The 18,131-nt window shown below is 37.9% G+C and overlaps 1 protein-coding gene across 1 annotated transcript in view; it reads left to right on the top strand.

The window, feature by feature from the left end:
* JMJD5 (2-oxoglutarate (2OG) and Fe(II)-dependent oxygenase superfamily protein) overlaps window positions 1-18,131 on the top strand; it is a 148,697-nt gene that overhangs the window by 39,148 nt on the left and 91,418 nt on the right.

The raw sequence follows: 18,131 nt of genomic DNA, 5'->3' as shown, positions 1-18,131 counted from the left end.
TCCCCAAATCTGGATTTGGTTCAATCAGCTGATCGTCATCAACGACCATAAGCGCCTGGCTTACTTCCTCAATATCAATTGGCCCATCTTCTTCTCCATCAGTAACTGCCATGTCGCCTCCATGCTGGTTCTCTGAGAGAGGAGAGTACTCGGTGCTATCACTGTAACCACTTGACTCTGAATCAGAGCTCACCTCTATCGCGGTCCCTTGTTCACTTGTGTTATCTTCTTGACCTCTAGCCTCAATTATATTTTCCCTTGATGGCACTGCATTCTGTCTCTTTGCTGGAGGTTCCCAATGTTCTTTACCTTTTTCACCCTCCAAACCTCTCTTCTTGCTTCTAATTGTTCCTTGTCCGACTGATTCCGTTAGACCTTCCTTTGGCTTCATCTTCTCATAAGTAAAGTGTACCCTTTTACCTTGTAATTTCTTGAACTTCCCATTGTACCAGGACTCGGTGTGCAAATCAACTGCTCTTGTAACTGCCTCCAAGGAAGGATCCTAGTGATCATTCCAATCCACTGGATTCAACTCTGTTCCCTCCACTGTATTATAAGCTTCTCTCAACACGTTTTCATCATCCTCCAGTTGATCGAGAATATCAAGGCCTCTCCATCTGATTGCCTTCATTATGTTTATTGACAATCTTGAGAAAGCTAGCTTCCTCACGTGAAAGTCATTTCGTGTATTGGCCCAAAAATCTTCTATAGTAGGGACATGTTTGAATGTATTTCCATGAGATGCCTTGATAAGACCATTAGGATCAAATCCTTGCCTTGCTTTATATTATGCTAGATGATACCATTCTAATTCTTTCTCCGCAGCTGCAAAGGCGACAGGATTGGGGCAACTATCATTGCCAATTCCAATGAGAAGGTAATGCCTGTCTCACCTTTGAGTTTCATCATTCTGTCATAATGCTCAAGTTGCCTAGCCAATTCCATCAAAACTACCTTGTCTGGTGGGTACCTTGGAAGTCTCTTGGGACATACTGTGCTTCCTGCTACTCTAATATATTTGAATTGCGGAAATTGGATGAACCAACTCCCATACTTCTTGACTTTTGCTTCTTAGCAGGTGTCCCTTGCAATATCCTTACCATTTTCATGGCAAAGGCGTCACAAAATATCTTATAGTCTTTGTTGTTGTGCAAGTGAAGTTGTGGATAGCATTCATGCACCAAACATTGCCCCGACCCATTACCAATTACTCCTAAGGCCTTAAGTCTCGGATTTTCATATAACCTCGCAATCAGATAGAACAGATAGGACACCATATATAATTGCTTTTGATTTTGTACGGTCCTAAGTTGCAATTCTAGATTTTCGCTTATGATCCTAGTCCAATCAAATCTTTTTTCTTTTTTCAATTTCATCAATAAAGAAGTACATCCAGTTTTTGAATTGCATACCTTGAGCTAGGCCCATGATCCGGCTAAGAAGTACAATGAGGTCGCCGTACTCTGATTTGAAGTCTGACACGGCGAGCCTTGATGATCTGGTAACTCCTTTCTTGCCTTCATGTAGCCAATCCTGCTTTAGATGAATGGAATAAGCCTCTTGGTTATCCTGAAATGACTTGGCCGCCTGATCCATCATTACTACTGTCATGCTTTTGTACTGAGGGATGTTAAATGCTTTTTCGATCACTTGTCGGCCGATGTTGGCCAACACTCTCTTCCCTTAATAAAAAAATGATGGATTTACTAACCAAATCAAACCTAGATGCACATTCCACGACCAATTTTGGACAAGGCAAGGTAGGAGGGAAGGCCGCCACATCCACAATTACACTTTTGTAAATCTTCTTTGCCATGGGGGGTTGTCCTTCCTTCAGTCTATCTTTTAGTTGTATCATGTTCATTGTACCGATATTGGTATTGGTTATTTGCCTCACTTTTGAGAAAAAGGTGGTTATAGGCATCATGTCTTCTTTGTCTTTTTTAGTATTCGTTCCCTTAGGGTTCTTGCTTGCACTAACATCTACCATCCTAAACACTTATTTCTGCCCCTTCGTTCTAAGTGATATGGACTACCCTTATCGATTTCCAACTTTCTTTCTATCAATGGATTTTAACTTATTTTTCCCTTGCCAAGTCCTATCACTACACTTATCAATCTCCAATCTTCAACCTAGGGGTGGGACTACCACTTATTTTTGCCTGTTCGTTACTTTAGGATGTACTACATTTATATCTCCAAAATTCGTTCCTAGGGTGGTCTAACTTATTTTTGCCTCGCCAAATGTCCTATCATGGAATCTACACTTATCTCTCTAAACTTCAACCTGTAGATGGGATGATGAAGTGGTGGATGATGAATGCAAGAACATAAGGGAAACAAAACCAAGCAAGAACAAGGAGTGGAATACACCTTTAAACCAACCTTCAGCTCTAAAATGAATTGAATTTTACCTTTACCAATAGTTGGACCTCCTTTTGAAGTTCGGATCAGACTTTAAAAATCAAGCCCCTTGCAAAAAAAAATCAGATTTTTAATCTCTTTGAAACTGCCCACAGTTTGCCAAAAAACAAACTTTTGATCACATATCCTCCGCCAAATAAAATTACCTAGATTTGGTGCGAAATTCACAGCCCTTCTAGAGAAAATCAGGCCTCCACAAAATTCGCACAAGCAAGAAAAAATCTGAATTTGCTCCAAAAAAACTCCTAGGGCAGAAAATATTTAGATCTGCTCTCTTTTGGAAAATCACCAACACTTGAAATCTGCCCAGAAAATTGCTAAGCACCAAAATCTGCCCTTGCAAAATCACCAAAGCATAGAAAATCTGCTCCTTTAAGAGAAAATCACCAAACATGAAGGCTGCTCCAAGGGAAAAAATCGGCAAAGAGAAGAAGGCTGTGATGGAATGGAGGAATGGGAGAGGGAGGAGCCCTCTTATAACACATTCCACTCACTCCTCCAAGCTGACCGACTAACACCTATAGCAGAAAAAGATTAAATTAGCATTTCATTAATGGTCCTAATTAAATAACAAGCAAAAAATTAATTTTGCCTATAGTGAAATTTGCACATTTAATTGCCGGTAAAGACCAAAATTGCAAAATAAAATTAAGAAAGCCTTGGAGATGTTAAATTTTTTTCATTTAATAACATTTTGGTAATTAAGATATCATTAAAATTGGATTTAGCAAGCTAAAATCGATTTTCAACTTTAATTTACCGATCTTTTTGAATATTAAAAAAAAAAATCTTCAAGGCAATTTTAACCAATTTAATTCAAAATTTTGAAATTTAATTCATTTTTGATTTTGCAATGCAATTTTAATTTTTTTTTTCAAAATAAACCATTTTTCTAGCATTCAAAATCGATTTTTCAAATTTAATTTCACTACTACAAAATTTTCCTTTTCACCAAAAAATTCAAGATTTTCCAGAACAATTAAATCTAAAAAATTTCATTTTGAAAATGCTCAAGATTATATAATTACATCCAATTTTCAAAATAAAACCATCTAAGTCCAAAATTAAAATTGTAAATTTTATCCCGTCAAGTATGGTTCTAACCATCGAAAAAAAAATATCGTCTTTTAATTTTGTTCGGCCTAAGGATAAAATTACAAGGTTCGGAAAATTGAGTTAACACCGGGTGAAAAAAAAACAAATCTAACCACATCTCTCGTCTTGAAGGCGTCCAAGGCGTAAAATTTTCTAAATCTAAATTTTTTTGGACAGCTTCAAAAAAATTGCCAAGGCAATCAAGAAAAAGGGGGTCCCCAAAATTTTGGGGCAATGGTGTGAAAACCTCACAACAGAACATTATAGGGGGGATGTCTGACATAGACGATTGCATGCATATTTTACATGTCAGTAATCGGGTGCAAAATATAATTTTTTTGGAACACTGACAGTCAAAGGACCCTAGCGGACATGGTGTTCACGGGACGTGGTCACGTAGACTGCTACTTCCCCAACACAGCTAGTGACAGGTTCATTTCAGTATGTTGTATTCTTGGTAGCACACCAGTCCACGTTTTCAGTGAGAAGGTTAAATTTTCTGTTGAGGAGCTATCAGAAATTAGAAAGGTGACTAGTGTCCCTTTATGTCTTTTAGGCTTCAAGCCATTACACTATTTAAAGGATTACTATAATCTATTACCAGCGACTTTTTCTATCCTAGAGTGAAGTAGAAGCATTTGTGCCTTTATTACTCTATGCAGGGCTATGTTGCGCTTTTAAAGAAAAAATATATGTTGAGGAGATTAAGATTGATTAATATTCTTCCATTTGTCGTCCGGGTTTTGACACACTAATCAGGATTGATGCGTTACTTTAGTTTGTAAGGAGCACATCGAATGTGTGGAATTGGAATTGAAGGTTTGATTGGAGACAACTTTGAAAGTGTATGAAGTATCAGACATATGAAGCAAACATCTGCGACTTAATAATCTGCCAGATTATATCGTGGAAGGATGGTGATTGTTTTTGATGGAAGAAAGACATCAAAGTAATCAATGCATCTGCAAAGAAGACAAGAATAATCTGTCCTGTTCGGTGACCATTCTATGCGAAATAAGGCAAGGATTGTGATCTATCTATACTTGATGGGTTTCCAATTGTTTTAGTGGTAGAAGCTTTGAAGAAGGGTGGGGTAGCTACAGGAAGGGCATAAATAACAGAGAGAAGTGGGTGTTATGAGTCTGGCAAGTCATGTAACTAGCAAGAAGTCTGTGATGACACGGTTGGCAAGTTATTTACATTTGAGGATTGAAGACATTGGATGAACTATTCAGAAATCAACTGAACCATATAACTGGTCAAAAAGGTAAAACATGGGCAAGAGAGTTTTCTTTTAGATATTTTGACTGGAACCATTACATCTATATAGGTGCTCGTTAAATTCTTCATATCTTTGTAGCTATCTCAAGAATCATTACTCTTGCTGATTTGTTTTTATCAATTGTGGAAATCACATTCTATGACAAGATGAACCGATTATTATGTCCTCTTTATCAATTGCTTTTAAACTAAGGAAAAGAAACCTTAGAAAGAAAATCCGTGGGATTTTATAGATTTTCAAGTGAGTTTTATCGGAAACAAGATTTAGTGAAAATGCGAAACTATGAAGCAAAGCTAGAAAATAGAGTAGTTTCCTTAAAATTGGAGAATATTTGGGAAAATAATGAAGATGCTTCATTAGTCATATCAAGTGTTCAACAAATCGAAAATCAAAAATGGTATCTCAAAGTCAAAACAGAGGTACTTGTTATGTATGATGAGTACAAGAAACTCCTTTCGAAGATTCAAAAAGAATTAGCCTTAAGTGATTTCATGAATTTCCATCAAGAACTCCAAAATAAGACCGATTTGGCAAAAAAGAACTATTTTGAATTAGTTCAGGATCTCCTTGAAAATGACTAGTGCAAAAGTTTGTACGAAGAATTTCCAGTAGGCCAAAATCATTTAATGGAGGATCTTGAAAAAGAACTATCAACCGCCTTTGATTTACAACCTTCTCATGATCCAGTAGATGATGTCACGCAGGGTGTAACTTTCTATGTTGGTGAATGAGAGGTTAGCATTGACAGACAGATTGATGAGATAAGTTGCATATGAGGTAATAGCAGGTTGGGGTCCTTGTATGATGAGACCTTACATGCAAATGATAAAAGGACAACACTTTGGCCTTTGCATACAAATGAAGAGAACAAGGGAAAGAATACCTATGATTTTGAAAAAGGTGATGAACCATATATTCCCGATGTCCATGACATGGAATTGGAGGAACAAACCGAGACGACACTGCAAGACGATGAACCACGTCAACATGACAACAATTAAAAGCATACCTTAAAGAACCAGCTGAAAGTTAGTGAAGACATGGTTGTGGCTTCTTTGATATGTTATGACAACACTCACAAAAACGTTGAAGATGTCTACAGGATGGCTCAAAAGGGAGTGGAAGGAGATTTGTTTTTTGCTGATTTGCAGGTGATCAAAACAACTCTTGAGACTATGAAACCAGATTATTTGTATTTGCTTTTTGACAGGGATAACATTCTTAAGGTTGCTGAAATACATGTTGATCAGCTGGACAAAGAAATGAATGAGATTATGAAGCGCAATAGAGAACTTAAGGATACTCATGAGGCATTAGGTGATGCTCGGTTCTCCCTTCAATAAACAAAAAATCAGTTTAGGATCACAAATTACTCTCAGGAACATGAGGATAAAGAGAGGTAGGATTTTTTCGTAGAGGTAATTGATGAACTTGATAGCATTCAGAAGACGTATGATTTGGATAGTTGCCCCAAGCGACCAAGCTCCAAAACTTCAGATCACATTCAACTTATAGACAACCCCTTGTTTGAGGTAGATGCTGTTTGGTTTTCTGATAACCCACTTTTTGAGGTAAAGGAGAGAGTTCCTCTTGATTACCATGAAGAGGATGATTTTGATTTCAGAATTTTGGATCCGAGTACAACTCCTAACAGCGAATCTTGGTCACAAGATGGGAGTGGTGATTTGACTACGGTTGTGTATCATTGGATCATTCTAAATAGGGTTCCTAATTTCGCACCATATAGGAGTTGGTTGGATTACATACATTAGCCTTTGGATAGATTTTGGTGTATTAATATATTATTGGTGGGAGTTATGTTTTAATCTTAAGGAACGGGTTTTCATCTTCATTTTTATTGATAGTACCTATGTACTCGGAAGTTCTCCAGATTGATGATGATAGTATGGTATTTGATGCGCCTAGGGTGTTACTTTCAATTTTTGAGCGACTTGTTTATTACATCATCTATTTAGGTCAGGTTGTACCCATTTATTGGGTTATGCATAGTGCATGGATACATTTCTACCTTATCATATCGGCTGGTTATGACAATAGGGTTTTGGATCCAGGTGTTGATAGCATCTATCTATGGCTTATTGAGGATTTGGTTACAACTCTACTCAGTTTGAGATTGAATGCGAGGATAAGCAAAGTTGTACAGTCTACAAGTGCAGTGATTTTTCATAGTTTATATGGGGCCTAGGGATCGGGTTGATGGATGGGTCATAGAGTGACACCTTGCTTTGCAGTGTGTCCGGATTTGCTTTCAGTTTGGGCTACAGGTCTACTTGTAGATACGTATGGGATCCTGGCACTGATTGCTTGAGGACAAACAATTTTAAGGAGGGGAGATTTGTAATGTCCCCTTTTTGGGACATTAGAAATATTGAAGGCATATTATATATAATCTTAGAATTGACTTGGAGAGTTGAACTCAGAATATAAAGGGGTCAATTTAATATTACAAAGTGGACAAAAGGACAAGGAGAGATAAGACGAAATGCTAGGAGGGAAATCGTAGAGTCAGAGGTGTGGGGTTAAAAGGAGAAGAGACTCTTTCATTTAGGCATGCTTGATTTTATGATTTAGTTCAATTTTCTCTCTTGTGAGAGTTTTTCAGAAAGCTTCAGCTTTCAGCTAGTATGAGGATGTAGCCACTTGTGTCGATAGACAGTGGATGCAAACCCATTGTCCTTGGAGACGTCACATCATGTGTCTTGCTTGTGCTTATAGGTTCTTTTCTTAAGTTTTCCAATTTGACTGTTTAGCTATATTTAGGATTGGATGTTGGTTATTGTATTGCTGTTGTATAATGCAATAACGTGTTTGAAGGAATGTAATGTGAGCTTATTGGTTTAATTCTATTCGTATGTAATGTACTTTCATATGCTGGCATTTCGAATGTTATTTTGAGAAAGAACGATTTAGTATCTATTGGAGTTTTTGCTGGTCTTGTCGTATTTTGTAATACATCTGCAATGTTTAGTTTTGAATATATTGAAAAAAGAGAATCTAGTAAATATCTGATTCGGGAAATTTCAGATGCCCCCCCTTTTTGAAATAGGATTTAATGATAACTAATATTAATAAAATTTAAATATAGAACAATAAAAATTAAAGTTAAGTTAAAAATATAAAATTAAAATATGACAAGTAAATTTAGTTAATGAAGGGTCAAAAGGTGTGAAATGAAAACTCATGACTCCCTCAAACATGGGATTTAAAAACAGAGAGGAGAATCTCATTTGAAATGGGGAGAGAGGAAGAGAAAAAGGAAGGTATGAAGCAAGGAATAATAAAAAATAGAGGAAAAAAATAGAAATGAAAGGAAAATGAGGAGGTGACTCCTTCAAAGGGAAAAAGTTATGAAGAGTTGTGACAGTTCGAAATAGTGCTAATTATGTAGATTTGTGACTCTTTCAAAGACCAACAATTATGAAAGGTTTTGACTCTTTCATATGGCATAAATTGTGAATGGTTGTGACTCATCCAAAGGCTGGAAATTTTGTAAAATTATTGCAACCTTTGCAAAGGGCAGCCATGATAAAGAGGTATGACTCTCCCCCACGTTGGAAGATATAAAGGCGAGAATGTTTCATTTGAGGATATTCAAGGGAGGGCAATTTGAGGAATAATCTGTTATCATGCCCTACTTGTTTTCTGTTGGCTAAAATTTTGTAAGTCACTAGAACTACAACTTACAAAATGGGAACTCTAGGCAACGATGTAGTGAGATAAATCTCTCTTGTCACCAATAGGGGAGGCTCCCTTCTTATTGTAGGTGGCTGCAACAACCACCTAACTAGAATTGACATATGGGTGGTTCTCTAGATCAATTCCTCTTTTTTCAGGAATTATTTTGCCCTAATAACAACTATTTGCAAATTAGCAAAAGGTATCTACTGCTACGATAATACCAGTGACTTAGAAGTTGACGTAAGAACAACTATAAGACAATAGTTACAACTTACTTATATGATTGAGAATAAGAGCCAATAGTGTCCTACGATCAATCCTCTTTGAATAAAATGTTGAATAGCTAACAAAGCACAAAGTCTCTCATCAACTTTTCAATTTGAAATGATATACGAAGAATTACAACACAAAGTTTTTAACTCTCTATACTCGCAGCCACTATTAACTAAAGTAATCATGTCTCCTAAATCTTAAAGTCTTCAAGAACAACACCAAATGCTCAAATACTTCACAAAGAGAGAAGTAACAAAGACAAATTAATCAATGCAACATAAGAAGCAAAGAATGATTCTAAGTCTCACAACACAAAGTTTGGGAAAAATTACTTTTTTAATCACTTTAGAGATTTGCAATAATAAATACAAGGCCTTCAAGTTACAAGCCCAACCTTCTTTTATAAAGCAAAACATGATTATTTAGAATGAGATCTCTCCTTTATATAGGAAAATAGGAGAGAGAAAAGTGGAGGAAAAAGAGGAACTCCTCAACCACTTTGACTTATTCTCTAACGAACTCCTAACTGACTAATTTGACTTATTCAAAGTTGCATGCCTAATGTGATTGCAACTTGACTACATGAACTGATTGTATACGAACATGTTATCTTGTACTTATAGCATAATTGCTCTTTACATGTAATCTTTGTCATCCTACTCTAAAACATATGGAAAATTTGAAAGGTTCATAAAGTCTCAACTATCTTTGCCAATTTCTACTGTGAGTTACACACAACTTCAACATCAGGCTCATCGGTTTATTCAGCAACCATTATGATCTTTTGATATGTACTTGCTGCTTCATTAGTTTCTTTAATAGAAACTTCCTTTTTGCTCTATAGTTCATCTAGTCAACACTTTCAGCTTGCAAATGCATTTATTACATTGATATTGAAATCATCCGCTTCACGTTATAAGTGAATTGCCTCAGTGAACCCTGTAAGGATATCCTCTTCTTTCATGAGTTCATCATTCTCAGTGATAACTCCACATGAAAACTTCTTGTAACATTCGCTTATCATGTTTTCTTGCTCACTAATCTTTATTACTGTTGCCTTTGCATCTTTCATGAGCTGTGTTGATGTGAGTTTTGTATCACTTACATAACATATTAGCAATTGAACATTTGATACGGAGTATCAAATATATAATTCCTCTCTTGAAAAGTTATTGCTCATGGGATATGAGAATAACTCCAATGTTCCTTACTCTTGTGGATACTCGCTTAGTTTTATCGATGTGATTTGCTGGTAATCACGTAGGTAGCCTTACACTATTCATTCAAGGATGACTTGGACTTTGGTGGGATGAAGGTGATGGTGGTTCGGTTTGTGAAATGTGTGGGTGGCAGATAATGTTGATGGTGGTGGTGATGAAGGATGTGTTTGCCAGTGATGATGTTGATGGGAAAGCGATGGTTGTGGAAGTTGAATGGATGTGCTCTGATACTTAACTTACTCCTCTAACTTACTTCTCTAAGCTTCGACTACCCAGCTACTCACTCTTCTACTCCTACTCATACGAATGGAAGGTTAGCAAATGGACAGGGATTGAACCTAATGAGAGTTGACCAGCAGCCTCACTTCCACAGGTGCAATGATTCAAAGGAATAATAAACTAGTTTACCACCCAAGGCTTCCCAACTAGCTGCTAGGATGCTAGTGGTCTAGTATTGATCCCTATCAAACATTTACCAAAGCTACCATACAATTATCCATCTACTTTAACCTCACTTAAACAACTTCAAATAAAATTTGCTTCACCAACTTGAAAGGAAATCTAACTATGTGGAAGTAGAAAACATGCAATAATACCCAATGTTCTTAATCAACATGCAAATTGCAATAATGAAAAAGAAAGCAATTTTGGTATTATCTTCGCAACAATTTCTCCAACACTTTAGAAATGAGAGCAAATGGCCTTTTATAGGGGGCCAAAAATACAACAGATGGTGGAGATCAAAACAAGATCAACGATTCAGATTGGATCCTCAAAACCCTAATTAGGGTTGCCACCCCATCGGCCAATGAGAAGATGCCACCTCATTAATGGACCAATGAAAAAAGAGCAAAAAGTGGCAACCAATGAGAAGGCACCAAAATGGTGGCCAATCAGAAATAGACACTTGTCCTATTCTAGAAGAAAGGAAAATTGTCACTTGGGCTTACATCAAATGATCTTCTAATATAACTCTTCCCTTTTCTTTCATTTTCTTAGCTAAGGCAATGAGCTTAGTTAGCCTTTAGTTAACTTCTTCCATAGGAGGACAAGGTGTGTGCTTCGCCTTGAGTTCAGCTGACTTCGCCACGCTGCTTGCTGCTTGTAGTATCCTTTCATGATCCTTCTCATATTCCTTCGCAAATCCAATAAAAGCACTGAGAGAGGAAAGGGTGCCCAAATGCTTTTTCTTGATAGCAACCTTTCCTAACTCATCCAACCTGGATCCAAAATCTCTCTCATTGACATCCTCTTCTCTGATATCCTCAAAATCAAGTGCCACTCCAACATCTCTCATCATGGTTGAAATAGAAGTGTTGACGCTTGGGCTATGCCCTGCAATCTCATTATGTATTTTTTCAAGTGTTCTAAATCTGGTGGTCAATGCAACAAACCAAGATTCAACTATACTCAATCCTCTCTCATCAACCAACCTGGCCCTTTGCAAATATGCCTCTAGTAGCCCAATGAATGCCTGTAGCCTAGGAATAGCCAAATCTTTGATGGGAAGGAAACCTTTCCACTCTTCTTCGAATAATCTAAACCTGTCTCTAACGGCCACTAATGACTGGAATGTTGAGATGAAGGAAGGTAGGAAATTTCGCCCATCTTGGATTGTATCATGGATCCAATCCCTGACTTCATGTAGCTGAGCTGATATCTCTTTTGAATTGCTCCCGCTATCTTGAGGAAAGGTTGCTTGGTGCGGCTGTTGGATGGGCTGGCAATCTCTCCAATATTTGTTCTCGGCCTCCAACTTTATTATTCTTTCATTTGCCTTCCTTCACCTTTCTCTAATTGATGCTATACCTTCCTGGACCTCCCCACACTCCATATCATCAGTATTCCTTCCCAAGTTATGTTCCACTATCTCATATTCCTGGGCCACAATCTCATCCACTGCCTTGTTGACTGTTGGAATAACAATTTGAACCTTTCGGTGACCATCACTGTCGTTTCTGATTACCCTTGCCACCGTTTTTGCCATTTGTTTTTGGTTCTCGCTATCACCCTTTTCCATTAACCCTTGGATGTCCTCAACAGTATGGGCAGTTACCACCTCATCTCGTGGCATAAGCATTTGCCTTAACCATAGTGGTGCAGTGCATCTCCCAAAATTTGGATTCGGTTCGACTAACAAAGCATCATTGGCGGCCTCGGGTGCCTGACTTTTTGCCTCAATGTCGATTGGTCCATCTTCTTCCCTACTAATTTCTGCCATATCATTTCCTTGTTGGTTCTCCGAGAGAGGGGAATATTTCGTATTCTCACTGTAGCCACTTGATTTCAAATCAGAGCTCATCTCCACCGCGACTCCTTCATCACTTGAATTGACCTCTTGGCTTCTAGCCTCAATTATACTCTCTCTTGATGGCGCTGCGTGCTGTCTCTTGGCTGGAGATTCCGGATGTTCTTTTCCTTTCTCTACCTCCAAAACTTTCTTCTTGCCATTCCTAACCATTTCCTGTTGCCGGCTACTTCCTTCATTCCTTTGTCCGATCGATTCTGCTTGTCTCTCTTTTGGCATCATTATCTCATAGGTAAGGGGAATCCTTTGCCTTTGCAGCTTCCTTAGTCTTTCACTATACCACGACTCAGTATGTAAATCTACGGCCCTTGTAATTGCCTCCAAGGAAGGATCCTAATGGTCATCCCAATCCACTGGATTCAATTCTGTTCCTTCTACTGTATCATAGTCTTCACTTAGCACGTTTCCATCATCCTCCAGTTGATCCGGAATATCAAGGCCTCTCCATCTGATAGCCCTCATCATGTTCACCGACAGCCTTGAGAAAGCTAGCTTTCTCACATGGAAGTCATCTTTGGCATTGGCCCAAAAATCTTCTATGGTGAGAACATGCTTGAACTCATTTCCGTGAGATACCTTGATAAGACCATTAGGATCAAATCCTTGCCTTGCCCTGTACCATCCTAGATGATACCATTCCAATTCCTTCTCCGTAGCTTCAAAGGAGGCTCAATTTGGACAACTTTCATTGCCAATTATGATTGAGAATGTAATGCCTGTTTTTCCTTCATTGCTCATCATTCTATCATAGTGCTCAAGTTGCCTAGCCAATTTTATTAAAACTACCTTGTCGGGTGGGTATCTTGGAAGCCTCTTGGGACAAACTGTACTTCCTGCCACTCTAATGTATGTAATTTGCGAAAATTGGATGAACCAACTCCCATACTTCTTAATTCTTGCTTTTGCTTCCAGTGAAAGTCTCTTAGCAAGTGTCCCTTGTAATACCCTTACTGTCTTCATGGCGAAGGCATCACAAAATATTTTGTAATCCTTGTTGTTGTGCAAATGGAGTTGCAGATAGCATTCATGTACCAAATATTGCCCCGGTCCACTACCAACTTCTCCTAGGGCCTTAAGTCCGAGACTCTTGTACAATCTAGCAATTAGGTAGAATAGATAGGAGCCCATGTAGAATTGCCTTTGGTTTTGTACGGTTCTAAGTTGCAATTCTAAGTTCTTGCTTATGATCTTGGCCCAATCAAACCTTCTTTTTCCCATTTCAATCTCATCAATGAAGAAGTACATCCAGTTTTCAAATTGCATCCCTTGAGCTACGCCCATGATCCGGCTGAGAAGAACAACGAGATCACCACATTCTGGTTTGAAATCTACCATTGTGAACCTTGTTGATCTGCTAACACCTTTCTTTCCCTCGTGAATCCAATTTTGCTTTAGATGCGTGAAATAGGCCTCTTGGTTATCTTGAAATGATTTGGTTGCCTGATCCATCATCACAACCGTCATACCCTTGTATTGGGGAATGTTGAATGTTTCTTTGATTGCTTGTTCACCAATGTTGGCCAACACTCTCTTCCCTTCACCAAAAATGATGGATTTACTGTTTAGATCAAATTTGGATGCACACTCTATGATCAACTCTGGACACGGCAATGTAGAAGGAAAAGTTGCCGCATGTACGATTCCACTTTTGTATATCCTCTTTGCCAAAAGGGATTGTCCTTCCTTCAGTCTTTCCTTCATCCGTATTATGTCCACTGTACCGATATTGGTGTCGGTTATTCTCTTCATTTTTGAGAAGAAGGGCGTTTTGGGCATCATATCCTCTTTGTCTTTTTTAGTGTTTGTCCGCTTGGGATTCTTACTTGCACTAACATCCTCTATGCTCATCGCCCTATGACGGGATGGTAGAGTGGTGGACCAGATGGCAAGTAGAACCAAGGGAAGCAATCCTTAGACTAGAATGAAAGAAGGATGTCAGCTTAAGGACCCCTTGCAACTCTAGATGATGAAAATTCACCTTAACCAATAATTGTATAGCGACTTTTCAGAATTAGGACTAGACCTCAAGAACTTCAAATCCACTTGCAAATCAGAAATTTAAACATCTAATGCTATCCTCCACTTGTTCACAAAGCAAAAATCAGACTTTCTCATGTATCTTCTTTCCCAACAAAAATTGCCTGAGTCTGATATAAAAGTGCAGTCTTTAAATGGAGAAAATCAGTTCTTCACACAAATCGCTCATGGCACACAAATCAGGTCTGCTCTAGCATAATCGCCAAATAATGGAGGAAATCTGCCCTTTGCCTAGTCTTCCAACAATGAGAAATCTGTCCCAAGAGAAAAATCGCCAGGGAGTGGAGAAATCTGCCTCGAAACTAAATCGCCAATCACCGAAAAATCTGCTCCCAAGGAAATTCGCCTAAGCATGGAGAGGAAGAAATGAAATGTGAGGAAGAAATGGGAGAGAGGCCTCCTCTTATACCCAACTTCCCATTCCCTCTAAGCCAGCCGACTTGGTCCTAGAGGAGAGAAAAAATAAAATTAAAACAAAATTAAGGCCCACAATTAAATACTTAGCTTAAAATTTAATTTTGCCAAAAGGAAAATTGCACTTTTAAATTGCCATTTAGCTCCAAATTGCAAAAAGAAATTAAATGATGCCTTGGAGATGTTAAATATTTCCATTTAATGAGGATTTAGTAATTAATACGTCATTAAAATTGGATTTTGGCTAACCAAAAACCATTTTTCAATATTAAATTACCAATTTCATTAAAGGCAAAAAGTTTTCAAGGCAATTTAAATCTATTAAATGAAAATTTTTGCAATTTTTTCTCCAAATTGATTTTGCCATGCCACTTAATTTTTTTTGACAAAAATATAATAAAATTGCTTCTAGAGCCAAAAATCGATTTTTTTGCAATTTAGCCCCATTTCAACAAAATTAAAATTTTCACCAAAGAAAAAATTGAGATTTTCCAAAACCTAAGTCTAGCAAAAATTTTTCTTTTGAAAGATTTTTCAAATTTACACAGTTATATCCGGATTTTCAAAAGAAAACATCTAAGTACAAATTTACAATTTTATCCTGCCAAATATTGCTCTTTAAAATTTTGTTCGGCCTAAGGATGAAATTGGTTGCTTTGGAAAATCAAGTCGAAACTGGGTGAAAATAAGCTAAGTCTCTCCCACTGGCTTGAAGGTGCCAAGGCTCAAAATCTCAAAAAATCGAAAATTGTTGGACAATCCAAAAATTCGCCGAGGCGACCTAAAAAAGGGGGTCCCCAAAGAATTTGGGGTGATGGTGTGAGAACCTCACAACAAGCTGTTGCAAAACTTGTTCTTTTTTAATCATCAGGTGCATGTAATCATGATATATCTCAACATATGAGATAACTTAAAAATCACACAAGGCATCCGAATCAAACTCCATTATGCTTTTCCAAGCACCAATATCTCCATCCAACAAGTCTAATTTTCGTTTAAGTGATTCTTGAATAACACTTAATTTGGCAGCAACTTCCTCTCCTTTCCTTAGCATCTTGTAGATATCTCAAATGATTTGAACACCCTGTGATTCAATACTGAAAGCCAACTCATCTACAATTTGTTGCTTTCTTTTAATTCTTTCTGTACGCTTGGAAGAAGCATGCTTAACACTTGAAGAAGATTTCTTTATCTCTTAAATTGTTTTCAAAAGATGTGCATTCTCTCTTTTCAACATAGTTTGCTTTTCCCACAAGTTGTCATTTTTCAGAACTAATGAGTCATGTGCATTTTTGAACATCCTGCCCTGCAGCTCAAATGTGTTTGCTTACCACGTTCAATTCTAGAAAACTTGTAATCAATAGGTTGCATTTCTTCTGCTGGTTTCTCAACAAGAGGTTTAGCAACTTTTGCATGCTTTATGTTGTTATCATCAACCACAACCCAGGAAACTGTCTTAGCTTTTTTGTTCTTTGAAACACTTGGCCTCACAGCTTGCTTGTCAAACTCCTTGGGCGGGATTTCTTCTTTCTTTCTTTTCTGCATGATGGTGCTCAATCATGGAGGAAGGTTAAAAGAAGATGTGCTAGGTGCAGTAGTAGTCACTATGTTCCCTACTGGATTATCTTGCATAATTGTAGTAACTGTGGTAGGTGCCTTAGTCTGAATGGATACACGAGTAGGACTACTATGTGTAACTTAAGTCATGAACTGTTCAGATTGGGCTGAAGTCACATAAATCAGAGCCAAAGACTGAGGTAGAATAGAAGGTATGGACATAGAATATGTGTCAAACACATTCTGATAGTCTTCCATTTCTAACGAAGGTGCAACTGATGACATAGTTAAGGCTTGTGTTATCATCATGGAATCTTCAATTATTGGATCCTTAGAAAATGCATCAACAACTATGTTCAAGGGTGAATCTAGGGATTCATGAGATGCAAGTGCTGAATCTGGAAGAGAGGTTGTTGCAAGAAGCTCAAGAGGACACATAACTAGTGGTGAGGGCTCCTAGCATCATCATCGCTTGAGTCAATTAGGATTGCTTGAGTTTCAATCCCTTTTATCACAAGTACTGTCGAGTCCTTCCGTCCTTTGATCGATAGCTTTGGCAAACTTTGAATAGGAGGTTCAAATGTTGATGATGATGTCCCATCTTTACCTTCACCCTTTATCTCGGATCTCATCGCGATTGGATCAGGAGGATCAAAGTTCTCCCCGAGCTTTATCTTGATGCACTTGAGACCTCTTTTTTTCCGCTAGGTGTTGGTATTGGCAAGAACGGATTGAAATCAATCCCAAATTGAGGTGCTTTCCTTGCCTGACCATGTAGGAGGAAAATTGGGTAATCTTTCCATGGTATGCTGAATATAGTTGGGATACAATATTTGATCATTAACCTTAAACTCAACAGGGATTGCTGCTAAGTTAAAATCCACAATCTGTTTCATAGTTAACCGAGTGTAGTCCATGCATTGTATATACTCTTCAGTGCGTACATCAATCTAGAGGTCTTATAGGTGATGTATGTGTAAGAATTGCTTCCTCATCTTATCGTGTAGTCCTCTCCAATCAATGCAACTGCTGGCTTCAAACTTCTTCAATGTGATTCTTTGAAGTTCAAACTCCATGTTCTTTGTAAAGGCACGGTATCGAAAGAGTACCCACCAATCTTCAAGGGGTTGCGTGATGAGATCGACACTACTGGCCAGTGCAAATTGGATTGAAAAGCTTGTCCCTCCATTTTTTGTCTTGCCAATTCCATGAGTACAATCTTGTCTGTAGGATACTCTGGCAAAGTATATGGCTCTTTCTTGAAACATCCAACTCACTGATATGTGAAGTTGGGAAACTGTAGAAACATGCAACCATACTCATTCACTTTGTTCCACGCCTCATTAGAAATTCTCTTGTTTGGGAGTTCTTTGTCAAACAACCACATGTAATGCCCAAAGAAAGCATTCTGAATCCTTTTGATGTGTATCCAACTTTGCTCTAGAGGCAGTTGATCATAGTACTCCGACACATGCATTACAGACCTGTCATTTTTGGTTGACAAACCTGAGAAAGATACTAAGGCAGCAACAATATACATCAAGTAGTAGTTAATGTTAAACACACTCGTAGTCAGCACGTTCACCAATTGTTCACAGATTGCATCACTCACTATTTCAGCCCAAAATATATTCTTCTTTGACCTTATATTGAGAGAGATGTACTTGCACATCCAAAGTTCGAAGGTGTTTGAATCCTTGAGCCCTACTAAGCGATTGAGTAATGTTATGAGGGCATTGATTTCTTCTTTGAAATCATAGTGGTGCACGCCTTTTGTTGGCCATCTAACAAGATTAGGCCTCTTAGTGATCAAATAATTATC

The sequence above is a fragment of the Cupressus sempervirens genome, chromosome 4 (genome assembly GCF_028749045.1).
Source record: "Cupressus sempervirens isolate cs-2001-9-10 chromosome 4, ASM2874904v1, whole genome shotgun sequence".
NCBI lineage: Eukaryota > Viridiplantae > Streptophyta > Pinopsida > Cupressales > Cupressaceae > Cupressus > Cupressus sempervirens.
This window is presented reverse-complemented; position numbering and strand designations above follow the sequence as displayed.